This window comes from Temnothorax nylanderi, unplaced genomic scaffold (assembly GCF_030848795.1).
Source record: "Temnothorax nylanderi isolate EJ_2023f unplaced genomic scaffold, tnyl_v1.0 TNYL_tig0287_pilon, whole genome shotgun sequence".
NCBI classification, from domain to species: domain Eukaryota; kingdom Metazoa; phylum Arthropoda; class Insecta; order Hymenoptera; family Formicidae; genus Temnothorax; species Temnothorax nylanderi.
The window spans coordinates 195,121-206,571 of record NW_027249349.1 but is presented as its reverse complement, the minus strand read 5'-3'; the positions used below and the strand labels follow the sequence as shown (position 1 = coordinate 206,571).

The 11,451-nt window shown below is 31.6% G+C and overlaps 1 protein-coding gene across 6 annotated transcripts in view; it reads left to right on the top strand.

The window, feature by feature from the left end:
- The window catches only part of LOC139780611 (acetylcholinesterase-like), a 98,410-nt gene that overhangs the window by 5,635 nt on the left and 81,324 nt on the right, over positions 1–11,451 (top strand). The gene's annotated exons all lie outside the window — the stretch shown is intronic.

The window sequence follows — 11,451 nt, the reverse complement described above, 5'->3', positions numbered from 1 at the left end:
TAAAAAAAGGTAGTTTTGAAACTTTTTCTTTCAGCAAAGCGCGCATCAGTTTATCATTAAAATTCAATATGGAGCTGTACGTTGAATTATTACATTGTCGATCGAGCGTTTATAACAGACATTAAAATTTATAAATATTGATATTATATAAACGCTTTCAATCTCAGCAATTTCCGTTAATTGCATCTCACGTTATAGATAGCTAACTGTTTTATTTATTACCTTATTAAAATACGCTCATAATTTAATTATTTCGCGATTATTCACATCTATACTTTATTTTTTGTGCGCGCGTGTTTCTCGCGACAATCTTCTAATTGTTAAGTAGACAGAAAAGCGAATAAAATGTAGGGATTGCAGGATTTAATAAAATGTGGCTATTTTTGCAGTAGTAATCGTCTACGTCTATGCTAGTCAACAGGGTTATCGGTAAAGTCCTGACACTTACAATTAGAAGCATGCGCGCCGTTCTTTTTCTTCAATGATATAAATAATCAAACTGGGTTACTCCAGATAGGGCTACGTAATGATAAAGACCTGTTTACGTCGTGACCAATCAGTATGTAGTTCTGCCGTATATCGATTAAATGACCAATAGTGAAACGGCATGTACGTTGCGTCTCCAGTCTAACTCGGATGTATCTCCTTGATGAGAGGATTATTGATATATGTTATCTTTAATTTGTATAATGCACGACGCTCTGTCCATGATGTTCACTTATATTGTTAACTTGAAGGTACGAGAGCTCGTCATTCTCATGGGAACGTATATACGTCTCATATTGGCATTCAAGTATGCCAATTATTAATTTTTAATAACTGCGGAAAAAGATTTGATAAAGACTTGGCTTATTGATTGGAATAAACAATAGGCGCGAGTCACGAATTGAATAAATATAAAAATTTATGTTTAACGTTACCATATTAAAGTAGTATAGTTATGTTAATTTAATATCAGACATTTGGTCAAGAGCTTGCCTTGCATTTTTTAAAATAAAACGAGGGAGATTTTTTTATATCAGTGGTTTTTAAACACTTTGCCTTTTTTTAAATTATCTACGGCATCTACGCATGTGCACAATATCTTACGTATTTTTGTTTTAAGAATTTAGAGATATAAATTCATTTCATCAATTGGATGTCAGAAAGATTAATAAATGTGGAGTGCGTGGTTTTTTTGATTTGTTTATTATGTCATCGCATAAGCGGTATTCTAGCAATCCAATCGAAAATTTATACACCACTATCTTTATTCTCGACACGCGAGAGTTACTGTCGATTTAATGACCGTATTGCTTCCCACGTAGGATCGTTATCTTATGTTTGATTATCCAGGCATTCTCTGTTTCTGGCGCATCTATCTAGCATGCAAATGCCGTGCTGCGGAGTGCGGTGATAAATCGGAATTGTCTGTAGAAACCGCGCACACACGTACACACGTTCAGTGCGTGCGGAGTTTAATTCAAAATATAACCAAGCTTCCTTCGCTAAATCGGTTAATCAAACTTTGGTATTGACAGCGAGCCACCACACCACGCGCAATTCTGTCTTCTTTTATTTATTCTCTAGAGAGAGAAAGAGAGGAAAAGAACGTGAAAGAGGAGATATCGAGGAAGAGAGGTATCGAGATTCTGTGTGTCGTTGGAATTGATTACATACATCTGAATGGCGATAATTTTTAATTCATTAAAAACAGATGAGTAAAATAGATTAAATAGCGCGAGCGAAACAAGGATAAAGCGTCGGAGCTATTGCTGAAATTGGATTGAATTTCACACGTATTACCAGATATCGGCAACAGGTTTCTATAGTAACGACAAATCGAGGATAGAATACGTTTGTTGAGGAGTGTAATTTTTGCTGAGATCAGAGCTCAATCGCGTACACCGACATAAAAAGTTTAATTAAGGATATTCGAGAGAAAGAGGAAGGAGGGTGAGAGAGAGAGAGAGAGAGAGAGAGAGAGAGAGAGAGGGGGAGGGAAACGGAGAACGATTGTACTATTATGTATATTAAAATCTGTTTTTCGCGGTGCTTTATGAAACATTGTCACAATTATGTTACTTTAGGTACGCTGGTTCGTTTATCGACATCTCGTTTAACTTTATAATTTCTCGAAATTATTGATATTACTGTGACAGGGGCAAATAAAATATTTTATTTAAAATAATTTAATAATTTTTGTTAAAATGATACACACACACACACACACACATTTAGTTTTCTAATTAGGTTAAAAGTTTTTTGGTTTTTGGTTTTAAGTGATATTTAGTTTAACAAGATTATAGATTATAGAACAATAATTATCTTCTTAATAATTAAGTGTAAAAATTCATATTAATCTAATAGATGTGAAAGATAATTTCCCACTTAAAAAATAAATAACTTCAGTTAGTAATAATTGGAAAAGGTAATAAATATACTTTAACTTTGAATTACGAGGAAAAAATTGAAGGTTTTAAGTAAATTAAGCTTCGAGAACTTATATAAATGAATATAACAATATTCTATTCTTTAATTAATTTCAAGCGGATTTTGTTTCAATAAAGTTTTGATCTGATAATTATCATGGTGTTTAACATGTCAAAGAGTTGTTGAGACAAATGATGGTTTTCATATAAAAATTTGTCTATCATAAGATTTATTTCAAAGGTTTTTTCGAAAAATCCACTACATATTAAAATATATATATACAAATATATATACAAGTTGTATAACAAGATATATTGAATTTCAATGATAATTTCTAGAGACAAAGTAATGTCCAAAGTAAAGTCTAAAGTGGTTGTTCCTTTTTCAATTTTTGATACGTACAGCGATATCCTAAAGAGCCCCCTTAACCCATTATAACAATAAAAGGATCATTAATGACTGCTTCACGCTCGAACGGACAGTTAAACACCTCGCATCTCTTTTTTTTTTCGTTTCATTCCATGTTGAACTTTTTTCTGGAATATTTCTTTTTTATACTCACAATCAGATATAGTTGGATTAATATCTGATAATAATTGCTTGCTAATAGATAATTGGGTTTATAGATAATTTGCTTGTTGCACGAAGGAATTTGTGTCGTAAAATATATATACACATATTTCGGATAATTAGAAGATACAAAATTGCATCAAAATCCCTACACCTCTGCTGATGTCGCACAAGTGACATTTTTCATTTATTTTATTATCATATGGATAAATGTTACTGGCATAATATAAAATATTGCTATAGTATATTTCGTATTCCTCTTCCATTCTGACGATTAACAACATACATCTCGGTTATCTGATATCGTCATGTTTTCTGTACGATTTGATAACGTGAAATGACAAGTGTCGAGTATCATTATGTATGCATACACGTATATTGTATATACATATATATGGTATATCAACCTCATGAGAAATAGCGAAATGTTATTACAGTTATTGTATATCGAAGAAACTGACAACCCGGATCTGTAATTCATGATGAAATTACATATTAATTCCATAATTATGTCCGTCAACATAACTCGACATCCGTTGCATCAAGATATAATTCTTGTTAATCAAAATTGCGCTGCTTTCACTCGAGACCTCTCACGCCGCGGTTTACACGCTACTTGGCACTTGAGACTTATAGTTATACTTTGGCCTTAAGCAATGCGTGCACACTGACATTTATACGTATTACGCGATACATGGTTTCCATAGATTTATGTGTGCGCTGTGCTTTATTGCTCACATGTAAAATAGCATTTATATTTGGATAAAGTTTCAGTATTTTCGCCTGTCGATGGATAAAATGTGCTAGTTAGGTTCTTGCGACAAAATATTTTGCATAATGTAGCGAAAGAGGAACGAATCTGTGCAAAAATACGTGAAAAAAATGTTATTTTTTTCCGAGTGGCAACTAAAAACCTATTGAGGTCTCGCGCTATTTCTGTAACGAAACTTACTCACTTCTTTCAGTTTTTGAAGGAGCACTGTTATATTTATCAAGTACGTTTATTAACGAATATTCTATAACATAATAACAAAATTTATATTGTTTTGTAATCAATATATCCGACATTATTGAGCTGGAAAGAACAGGAAATTTAAGTAAATGTATATTTGATCAAATTGCAATACGTTGTGATTTCAATTCAAGAGACCATTACGTCTACGCAGTAACGATCGCTATTCAATAATGCCGAGCTCGATATAGTCAAATTGTTGCCACACTCAACAAACACCTATATGTATGCACACGTAAACGGACACTTTGTACGATCCATCCTTTATTGGATATTTTCCCTCGACAACGGACGTTCCACTTTAAAGCGTAGATAACGGGAAAGAGGCTCAGAATGCGTTTCATCATTGGGTTAAGGTCGGGTTAATTGATTAACGATATTTGGATAGCGACAGCTGCACTGACGGTATTTTTAATTTTTTAAACGCAAGAGTTTGGGGGCGTTAAATTGCCATCGTTGTGCCATTTTTCATTTCCGTTTATTGCATTACCGAAATTCATGATCTTTCGATGAACTCAAATCTCTTGAAGAAACACAGCAGCGATATGAGATAAAAATAATGAAATGTAGAGTATTCAGAGTATTTACAAACGAATAAAAATATATTTATAATTATTTTTAATGTCAGAATTACGCTATATTTATACATGATTACATATAGTTATATATTTCGAAAAAATTTATTGATCTAAAAATATAAGATACATCTATTTTGAACAAGTCCTTCTTGTTTTTATGATTTTTTTAAAGATAGCAAGAACATGCACATAGCTAATAAAAATTACATTTAGGTATATATATTTTAATAAAACATAATGAATATTACATGATATATAGATAGTGCAGGACATAGATTTTTTATGTTTGCTGGCAATTAACGACGCGGACGTTCTCTTTTTCGGAAAATTTACCACTATCCAATTTTTAATCATTCGTCGCGCATAATATAGGCATTAAAAAGTACATGATTTTTCTCTCCTTTCTTTTCTTTTTCTTTTTTCTTTATGACACAATCGATGCATCCAAATCAGTATAATTACTGGAGTGTCGGCTCTTTTCCTCCTCATTTTACGTGAAGAGTACTTTACGACCAATTTAATATATTGCTTGTAAGTCGAAGTTAGTATATTAGCACTTCTCGCCCACATATCTAATCCGAGTTTTGCGTAGACTATAATTATCACGCATGTGCGTGTGCGTGCGTCTGCATAAATTAATTTGTGTATGATCGACGCCAACGAAAGTTATATGATCAACGCCATAGTTTACTAACAATAAGTAGTATATTTTTTTTAGCAAAGATAATAGCATTTTACTAATTACGATTGTCGTTATTTTGTTTTCCTCGCAAATATGAAATTCTAAAGCAGATGACAAAGCTTTTACCATTACTGTACTTGGTTAATTATTTGGGTGCTGCCAAATGGAAGCTCGTTGCCTCGTCGCTTTGTTGCCTCGGCTCTTTACATACACGCTGTATGCAACGCAGAATGTAACGGATAATTAAGCAGGTCATAACGGATATTTTGAAAAACAGTATTTGCTTAATTATATCCTTTTGCACATACGTCGCGTCTTTTAAGCTGGTTTCTTTACGCATTTCGTAATTTTAATTATACTATATCGCGGTTAATTACACCCGCGAAAAGTTCGAGCTTCCGACTCGTAGACGGTGGGAGAGCACGCTAGGAGAGCGAAAAGAAGCTCTTTTTCTTTTAAAAGCAAAAGATCTCGTGCATAAAATCTCTTCGTTCTGAATATGTCTGTAGCATAAAAAATAAATGTAAAAGTAATTATGCCAAAGGTACATTACAGATTACAGATTTCTTGTGCCAATGTGATACAGTAAATGGCTTTGCTGCTCTTCTCTCTCTTTATGTGTGTATTTTTGAAAATAATGGACGACTGATAGTTATATGATTTCTGTGTACGGAAAGAAGTATACATATATAATATTTAAAAACTATATATTGATGGATATATAATATGTATGATAATAAACTATTTTCGTGTAACTTATACAATTCTTGTTGAAATAAACATAACAAAATAATAATAATAATAATAATAATAATAATGCGATAAATAATGTAACTTCTTTTATTCGATCTTGATTAAAGTTTCCGTTGATATAAATATTCTCAACCTAATAATGTATTAATTAGTGTTAAAAAATTTTTCTTTTTAAAAGTTGATTTATACGTTGATTTAAAAGTTGATTTATTAAAGAAAGAAAGAGAAAATGTATCTTTTAGACTACATATTATATTAATCTTGCATTTAAAAAGTCAATAGTAACATAAATGATTAAAGCTATTAAAAAAACTAAAACTAATGTTACTAATTATATTGTACATATATACTTCATAGAATCTATTTTGTAAAATGTAAACGGATGCAACGCCAAGTTTTGCGAGCATTCGTATTCGCAATACGCGTAAAATTTAAAATTCCAACAGACAACGCGGTACGCATATTTTTCTAAATCCTCTCGCCATGCCGCAACTTTATTAACACGCGACTATTGTAAACGGAGCAGAGTTTTTACGCGACAATTTTTCGTTCTGCTTTCCACGCCATGGTAGCTGGCTAACGGGCGGCAGAGATGATCCAATCGAGCTAGTCGACGTCAAAAAAATTCAGGTTATTTCTGGTGACTCGTCACGCGACGTGTGCTGGTGAATCGATCAAAAAACGTGAAAACGAAAAAATACTCGCAACGCTAATAGAACGCGCCACAGACGTACGCAATGCTATATATAAAAAAAAAAATAACACTCTATTTCTTCAAAGGACACTGTAAAAAAATTTTGTAAAATTACAACTATTATAGTGGGTAATTTTGAGACCCACTATAATAGTTGTAATTTTACAAAATTACAGTACGGAAGGAAAAAGTAATTTTGTATTACAATTACACAAATTAAAAATGTGTGGAAATTTACACCTATTATAGTGGGTCTCAAAATTACCCACTATAATAGTTGTAATTTTACAAAAATTTTTTACAGTGGATAATCTTGGATATAGTATTCAAAGTTAGTCTTTAAAATCGATTTCTCTGATGGTCTTTTATATAATTTTATTCAAAACGATATAAATCCAGTGAAATACATATATATTTGTGCATACATTGATATTTCTGCTATATCTATCTGTCTATCTATCTATCTACATTATATCTATCTACCTACTTAACTATCTATCTATCTATAATCTATATCTATCTTATAGTCACATTAGTGCGTATATATATTTTTATATGTAGATTTAGCAATCTATGCACAAATAGCTATCTATCTTTAACTATTCTTGGAATATATTCTTTTAAACGATACAATAAACAGCTTGTTAAAATATTTGCCAATTGAATGTTTCAATTTATTATAATTATAAAATAACTAATACAATCTTTTGATTGATTTTGAAGAAAGTTTTATAATAACACAATAAAAATTTAATTTTATAAAAACTTCTTTCCTTTTCTAGAATTTGTAGAAGCACATATACATATACATATTATAACATATTTTGAGAAAATAATAGTTATAAAATAAGCAATCCAGCTGTAAAATTTCTCATGATATCTGTTTGTATTTATGTGAACATATAAGTTGAATCAAATAACTATAAAAATCCATTTCCAGGAGAAAATTCCAATTTTCTCGAATAATGTTCTCTTGTGCGTTCTGTTATAATGGCGCGTTTTCGTATGCTACTAGACGAACGCGCCTTATTTCGTTACGTTTCTGCAGACTTTCTATTCTGTCTTATTCGTCTGACAACTTGGCTTTCTTGTTCTGTTCTCCTTCTACGGCAACCTGGTTTTCCCAGTCATCGTTCTGACATCGTTTTAACATTCGCGCAAGAACTATAGAAGCAATCTTTCATACACGAATGTATACCTATATAGTTTTGCTTTGTTTGAAGTAGTATTAAATATCGCTAGAAGGTACCGTGGCCAACTTAAGTGGTACTTGCGAGATATATGTATATTTTATCGTATATAATTTTCCAAAAACGCTTTTCTTATCTCAAGTTATATTTATATTTAATTGATAGACAACTTAATAATCTCACTTTAATGTGTCCACAATTGAATATAATATTAAACTTTCATATTATTATAAATCGAATTCTTTCTTTCAAGTTTGATATGTGTTTTTTATAATATATTTGTATGTAGGTACATATATTCAGAAATCTTAAATTATATTAGAGGACTTTTATCATTTATATTTATTTAATTATAACTTTGATTTTTTACTTTTAAAGATGACATAATGTTTGATATCAGAATATCGTATTGGATTAGCACAATGGGTATGTAAAGCGAGAAGCTTTCATAGTGACATAATAGAAGAGAATGAGAGAATTTGGCATATCTTTCTCATTGATTCCTTTCTCTCACTTACTCTCGTTTCCGGCTACTCATTCTCCTCAGGCTGACTGCACGTATCTCGTTCTACTTGCGCTCAAACGTCGCGTCTCGTGCGAGCGTGTCACACGCACCGTGGCGTGGGGCACATAGTGGCGTTTAAGAGGTGCTTTGCGAATCAAAACTTGCTACCTTTTTCTAAATACACAATAACTATTGTTATATGTATACAAAAATATAAAAAAAAATTAATTTATTTTTATAATATATTGACGTGTCAAGTAATTACATAGTAAGAGGTGCTTTGCGAATCAAAACTTGCTACCTTTTTCTAAATAAGTTATGCACAATAACTATTGTTATATGTATACAATATGACGTGTCAAGTAATTTTTTTATTGTAAAATTTACAGATTTTATCAATTTTTTAAACATAATTGTCTAATCTGGAAAATTATACCAAACTCGATTAAAATTTCTTTACTCTCGAGTCTCGAAGTATTAATATACCCAATTTTTTACAATAATTTTTTTACCATTACTTTTTAAAATTGCTCGTTATTTTTTGTTAAAATTGAGTTTAGATTGATGTACAGTAGAATATTTTTTAGATAGGTTTTCAACTAAAATTTTGTCTGATCAGGCACCACTGCACGTCGAAACGTTTAGTCGAGACAACTCGAAAATTCTGACTTTAATGAAGCTTTGCCAACATTTAGAGGACTCTCTAATGTAAGCACCGAGCAATCTGTTTCCTCCCCCCCCCCCCAAAAGAGACTTTAAGGGTGAAAGCATTTCTCAAAGGGTATAGTCGACGTGTTCGCACAACAGGCCGGCAAGCGGGAGTTTCGAAATGTATGTACATACATATAGTACACAATTGACGATCGCAGATTTTGGGATGCATAACGTTCAAATAGAGAGAATAGAGCGCCCCAAGTTTTACAAGTTGTAATTATATACATGTACCTTTATATATAGTAATTGATATACAGAACGTACTTTCAATCACAATCACTGCAGACGGTGAGTCTGTGTGTGCGCGCGCATATTAAAAAAATAAGAGACTAAAGGATGTTATTTAATTTCTGTTTTTTGCCAAGTTTTAAAACTAGCGTGCGTCTAACAAGACGAGAATTAACAAGGTGCTGATTCTATCGTTATTTTTCTGCTTTATATCCATGTGATTTTCAAGCGTAGCGCGCCAATACACACATCGTGTCACGCAATACTGCATCACGAAGGAAGGAAATACGCGATAATTTACGATGACGTTTAAATCAACCGAAAATTTACGGTTGATCTTTTTGCTCAAATGAGCTTTGAGCGCACCTATGTGTCTGCCATATGTTTGCTTTAGGTATCTCGCGCGAATATAACATTAACCCTCTGACATCCAGTCGAAACAGCATGATACAGCATGATACAGAATGTCCCAAAAACTATCGATTATGCGAAGTAATTAGCACAATGATGCAAAATAGACATAAAATAGGAAGATTAACTTAATATATATATTCCGATTGTTTTAATAGATGTTTATCAAATAATTTTTCTTCTATCTTTGCGCGTTTTGCCAAATATGATTATATAATTTACAAACGTAAAAAAAGTAATCAACACAGATAACGCAAAATGATCTTTCTTTCTCGTCAGCTTTCAGCACATATTGAATGTAGAAAAAATTTTTGTTACGATTATTTTAGTCATTAATTTATTGATATAAAATTTTCTTAATAAAAATCCTTTAGCAACATTGCAAAAAATAGTATGTAAAATTGTTGTGAATGGCAACATTTGTTTATAGATATGTGCTAAATCAAAAGGCGACTTTTATTTTAAAGGCAATATATACGGGCTGATTTTTTTAATTAAAAAAGAAATTTTATAAAAAAGGAAAAATATTGATTTCTCAAATATCGGATTGGTTGGAATATTTCTTCTTATTGACATTCAAGAAACTATCTGCATGTGTGTGTGTGTGTGTGTTTGTTTTGTTGTATATAAATTTAGCGACCTGATGAATATAATTTATAAGGAGTTGTTGATCGATGACCTCAAATTTTGATCAAGTGATCAAACACCGCCATCAAAAAGATAGTATACCTACTTATACATATATATTTTGATAGATACTGGTGCTGGGTTTTTAATTTGAGCGATTATTGCTAATCTAGTAGACAGTAAATAATATTTATAAAACTTGTAATAAAAAAATATTTATATATGAAATAATTGCATGATTATATTTTAAAATGTATGTATTTTGCAATTTTTAATTCTAATTTTCTCTTTTTCATATTATCTAAATTTTTATGTAAGCGCGCGCGCAGGCACACACACACACACACACACACACACACGCGCACGCACACACACACAAAAAATTTTTAGTCACATTTACCGTTTTTTCGCCTTTCCGCTTCCTCCGGACGGTAATATCAGCTCAGACACCCCGGCTCTGAGTGATTTGCATACGGTGGTCACGCGGAATTTTAAATAACTGAAGAAAGATTCTTTCGCGGGTCGGGTCTGCGATTTACCGAGGACGTGCATATTTTAGAGACTGGAAAGTTGCAAAGGTACAAAAGAGACTATCTAGAATCATGCACTTTAAATTATGATTCTGCAATCTCTGATGAAGATACATTCAACTTATATTAATGTCATTGTTTAATTCTTCCCAAAGGATACGGCTAAGATACTTTTTTTTGTCAGAAGAAGCTTTGATTCCTTATAAAAGTTATTCAAATCTGGCGAGAAACATTGCATAAAAAAATATAATTTATTGACGAAATAAAAAGATAATTTTATATATTGTACATACATAAGATAAAAAATTAAGTGCAAATGAGAAAGATGGAATTTTATCTTTTTTGTGAAAAATGAAAGTTGTTTTAAATTTGCCAATGGATTTTTTAATAAGAATAGGAAAAAGGAGGAGGACAACTTCATCTTTCAACTTTTGTACGTAGTAATGGAAAGTTAATGTATTGTCGTGACGTGTAGTAGGCGCAAACAAAATATTTTATTCCAAGTATATATTGATATATATCATAGAAGTTGCTTTTCCAATGTG